This window comes from Trichosurus vulpecula, chromosome 4, assembly GCF_011100635.1.
Source record: "Trichosurus vulpecula isolate mTriVul1 chromosome 4, mTriVul1.pri, whole genome shotgun sequence".
In the NCBI taxonomy this organism is placed as follows: domain Eukaryota; kingdom Metazoa; phylum Chordata; class Mammalia; order Diprotodontia; family Phalangeridae; genus Trichosurus; species Trichosurus vulpecula.
In genome coordinates this window covers 225,128,827-225,134,240 of record NC_050576.1, presented here as the reverse complement: position 1 = coordinate 225,134,240, position 5,414 = coordinate 225,128,827, and the positions used below count along the sequence as shown (strand labels likewise).

At 37.7% G+C, this 5,414-nt stretch overlaps 1 pseudogene; it reads left to right on the top strand.

Moving 5' to 3' along the window:
• The first annotated feature begins 1,204 nt into the window (after positions 1–1,204).
• Positions 1,205–1,339, top strand: LOC118848864 (annotated as a pseudogene).
• The last annotated feature ends 4,075 nt before the right edge of the window (positions 1,340–5,414 follow it).

Sequence of the window (5,414 nt, the reverse complement as noted above, 5' to 3'; positions counted from 1 at the left end):
ATCAGCCCAGATGGAGTAGTTTATATATCACCTAATTCTGAGATTTATATAACCGATTTCCAAATTCTGATCAGAGATAAGAAAGCTAAGTGTTCTAATACCAGCCATCTCATGTAGCCAATCACTGATTTAGAATTACTGCAAATTGGAAAAATGAAACAACACTAACATATCTCTAAGATGGGACCTTTTCTATATAAAAAAGGAGAGCTGAAGGTGGAGAAGAGGCAGCAACTCAGCTGAACTCTCCCAACATTCTCCTTCAAACAACTTTAACATAATGCCTCAAATCAAATATTGGAGTGGCAGAGCCAAAAAAGATCAGGATGAGATATTTTTCCAGCCCAAGACAAGTTAGGAAGTCAGCAGAAAAGGACTGTGACACTGGCGCGGGGACTGGCCTAGAGCACCCAAGAACAGAGTACAATTCTAGCCACAGGCCTTGGAGGCCACTGTGACAGAGGCAGCAGCAGATTGAGGATGTCTCAGCCCAGAGACAGTAAAGGGGTCAGAAAACTGGTAAGAAAGAAATTACAGGAGGCCCTTTGTTGTCATTGGGTACAGGATCCTATTGTATTGTGATATGCAGTTGTAAATCATAGTTCTAGGGCCAAGGAGAGTGCTAATACTTATGGCTGCAAGGGAACAAAGTCCCTTCCCAGGTAAAGACAAGAGCACAGGCCAAGAGAACAGTGACCACACCTCCTCTTAGATCATACCACCTTGGAAGCACCAAAACTCTACTGACCCTCAGAACTAGTTCTGAAAACAGCAGTACCAAAAAACCTGAAGCTTGGGACACTGCCCTCCCAACTTTAACATAAAGTTAATAGTCAAGAAATAGTAGGAGAAAATGAGCAAACAACAACAACGAAAAAGAATCTGACTATAAAAAAGCTACTATGGTGACGGAGAACATCAAAACACAAACTCAGAAAAAGACAACTCTGTCAAAACAGCTACAAGAAAAGCCTCAAAGAAAAATGTGAATTGGACACAAGCCCAACAAGAATTCCTGGAAGAGCTTAAAAATCAAATAAAAGAGGTAAAGGAAAATTGAGAAAAGAAATGAGATTGATGCAATAATATTATGAAAAATAATCAACAGGTAAAATAGGTGCAAAAATATTCAAGAAAGGGTTCAGAGCTGCCACCTTGGAGATCTGACTTACTGGTATGCCCTGCCACTGCTCAATCTGCAAAAATGTCTGACAAACCAGATACAGCTGAGATTTAGAAATCTGATAAGTCTAAATTGAAGAAGACAGAAACACAAGAGGAAAACCCACTGCCTTCAAAATAAACAACTGAATGGGAGAAGGAAGCAGGTGAATCATAATGAAATCTGTCCTGCAAATATGCACTGTACATTCCACAAGCATTGCCTTCTTAATTTTACTTCTTTTAGCTGTTTAACTTTGTAACCAAAGAGGTTGGAAAAAATTTAAATGACTGTGCTGCCCCCACCCCCTTTCAACATCAAAAGAATAAAGAACTACTGACATTGAATTGAATGAAGGCCAAGCCAGCTATCTCTTTCCATCTGCCTGTCCTGGTTAGTTTGGGTCCTGGTGGCATTAAAGAAATTTTTTTAAAAAAGAGCTTGCATGTTGGTGAAAAGAAGAACCAGGTGGGACTACAGTAAATCTAGTTAACAGTGAAATACAAAGCTATACCAAGATCCTGGCAAGCTGTAAAATGCAGTTAATCAGAGTGCCATTTTTTTTGTTCAAATTATTTTAGTTATTGGGATGCACAATTTTTTTAATATGAAAATAAAAAGTTTTAAAACCTGAAAAAAATATTCAAGAAAGTAACATCTTAAAAAAATAATTGACCAAATGCCAAGAGATGCACAAAATCTCACTGAAGAAAATAAGTTCTTAAAAATTAGGATTGGGCAAATGGAAGTTAATGACTCCCTGAGACTTCAAGAAACAGTACAACAAAGTCAAAAGGATGGGAAAATACAAGAAAAGGTGAAAAATCTCATTGGAAAACCACTGACCCAGAAAATAGGTTGAAGAGAGGTAATTTAAGAATTATTGGACTATCTGAAAGCCATGATCAAAAAAAGAGCCTAGACATCATGTTTCAAGAAATTATCAAGGAAAACTGCCTGATATCCTAGATTCAGAGTATAAGACAGAAATCGAAAGAATTCACTTATTGTCTCCTAGAAGAAAACTCGAAATGAAAATACTCAGTAATGTTATGACCAAAATCTGGATCTCCCACGTCAAAAAGAAAATACATCAAGCAGCTAGAAAGAAACCATTCAAATACAACTACTAGATTGCTTCACACACCTCCTCTCTCCTCAGGGCTCTGCATGGCCCTACCCCCTACACAGCTCTAAGGCCCCCACAGCTGGAGCAGTTTCAGTGCCTGGGACTGACCCCCCAAAGCCTGCTGCCATCCATGCCACTGCCTGTCAGGAGCCAAAGCTGGAGCCCCCAACAGGTGAGGGATCTCCAGGGAGTTGAATTTACATAATGTGAGGACTCTTTTTACCCTGACACCACAGTCAGGATCAAACAAGATTTAGTAGCTACCACATTAGAAGAGTGGAAGACTTGAAATATAGTATTCTAGGAGGCAAAGGAGCTAGGATTACAAAACTAAGTGTACCCAACAAAACTAAGCATAAACCTTCAATGGAAAAATGAATATTTAATGAAACAGAGAACTTCCAAGTATTCCTGATGACCTGAGCTGAATAGAAAATTTGACATTCAAACACAAGACTTAAGAGATGCATAAAAAGGTAAACACGAAAGAGAAATCATAAGGGACTCAACAAAGTTCAACTGTCTACATTCATATACCAGAAAATGATACATGTAACTCCCAAGAACTTTATAATCCTTAGGGAAGTTTTATGGAATCTACATAAACAGAGGGCAAGGGTGCAAGTCAATAATCCTGAGATGATCTCAAAAAATGGAGGGCTGAGAAAGGGGACTGCATCGGGAGAAAGAGGAAGGGGGAGGAAGAATGGGAAAAATTATCTCACATAAAAGAGGCATGCAAGGAAGAGCTTTTACAATGAAGAGGAAAATGGGGGTAGGATGGGCAATGCTTGAATGTCACTCTGATCTGAAGTAGTTCAAAAAGGGAAAAAAAATAGATACACACACACACACATACACACACACACACACCCCTATCTTATCTTACCCAACAGTGAAGCAGGAGAGGGAAAGGGTAAAAGGTTAATTAATGAAAATATAAAGATCTTCCCTGTACATTTACAGGCCTATGTGACTACATATGTTGCCCTTTCTCCTTTGACAGGGGCCGTGTTCCCAGTACTAAAGGTAAGCATATACTTGACTGATTCCTCTTCCTTGAAGGGTTGGCCACCCTTCTAGGAACATATAGAATTAATCCTGTGTCTTTTAGAACACAGACATTTTACCTTACGAATTACGGATGTCTTATTCCTTTGAACTCTGGCCCAGTCCACAGCCACAACACATCCTATGCTGAGTCACACAGAGCCCTGGTGCAGAGCCAATCAGGTACTGAGTCAGTCAGATAGGTTCTGGTGCCTTCTGGTTCTAAGCCAATCAGGTGCTAAGTCATGGGGGTTCTGGCATGTAGGCTCTGATGCTGAACTTATCAGGTGCTAAAACATGCGCCAATTTTTTCTTTGTTTGAAACTGGGTATTTTCAGGGAAATTGATATTTTTCCCTGGGGCTTCACTCACAGGAAGGATGCTTTGCCTGAGATACCTTTTCTCAACTGGGACTCTGGGAGCTGATAGCAAGGGGCCCCCCAACAGTGAACCCAGATGTTGGTGCTTCCCTGGTTTGTTGATGTATGTAAATATTCCTATTGATCTGTTAAGCTTTATCTTTATCTTTCTATATTTCTATAATACTGCTTTATATTGTCCTTATGTGCAGAATAAATGTTATGCTGATTCCAATTCAGTGTGGAGAATGGTCATTATAGTGTGCAATCCAATCCTCAAAAAATAGTTTAAAGCAGTTGCACATATCTCCTTAACAATACAAGGGGATAAGAAAAAAAGGAAGTGATACAAGGGAGAGTAAATTAAGGGAGGCCATGGTCAGAAGCAAAACAAACGTTTGAGGAAGGACCAGGTTAAAAAGAAAGAAAGAAGGATAAACAGAAGAAAATAGGATGGAGGGAAATATATAGTGAGTAATCATAACTCTGAAAGTAAATGGGATGAATTCATATAGCAGAATGTATTAGAAACCAGAATCTATTACAAGACACATGCTTGAAACAGAAAGACACACACAGAGTTAAAATAAGGGGCTAGTGCAGAATCTATTGTGCTTCAGGTAAATTTTTTTTTTTAAATGCAGGGGTAGCAATCAGACAAAAGCTGAAAACCTGGGAAGACTTATGTGAACTGGTCTAGTGAAAAGAGTAAAACCAAGAGAACATTGCATACAGTGACAGTGGTATTGTAATGATGATCAGCTGTGAAAGACTTAGTTACTCTAATTAATACACTGATCCAATACAATTCCAAAGGACTCACTACAAAAAATTCTTTCTGTCCACATCCAGAAAAAGAGAACTTATGAATACTGCAGATTGAAGAATACTTTTTTCCCTTTGTTTTTCTTGTCTCTTTTTTTACAATGTGGCTAATATGGCAATATGTTTTGTATGAAAAAAATGCCTAGAAGTGAATAGAAAGAAGGTTAGCTTAGCAGAAAACACAGAAAAGCAGAGCAGCTTTGAAAACAATTTGTTTCATTCATTCTATGTTTTAAAATAAAAGCAAGCTATTTAGATTCTTGGCTTCATATGTAATGTTCTTTTTCCATTCTACTTTGTATATACAAAGTGATTGTTTTATCTGGTTTTGGTTATGTTCAGAATATAAATGAATGAATGAGTGAATGAATAGATGGGTAGATAGACAGATGATAGATAAAATTTTGACATACTGTAAATCTTTTCAAAAGTTGATGTTAATTGTGAGAATGACTTGTAGGTACTCAAAGAAACAACAACAACAAAAGTTTGAGTGTGAGTTGCCTGGAGGCAACAAGAAATATTATTTCATGGGCTATTTAATCCTCACATATTGGAGTGCTTATAAGAATCTGCATAAAAATAACTTTATGCAATAATATTGGTTCCTGAGAACAACATGGTAGAGAAATCTTACTAAGAAATTGGTCAGATCCTACAAATCAAATTAATACAAACTCTGATAACTTGGTAATTTCAAAGCAAAGAATGGGAAAGGTGAGGATGGGGAAAAATATATAGGAAATCGTAGCTCAGGAAGAAGGTTATTAGAGAGGCCAAAGACTTATAAAATACATACAAGCTTCAGGCCTCTATAATATGAATATATGCTTAAAAATTACTGTCACACATGAACTTGGTGAATGCAAACTAATATAATAAAGAGCAA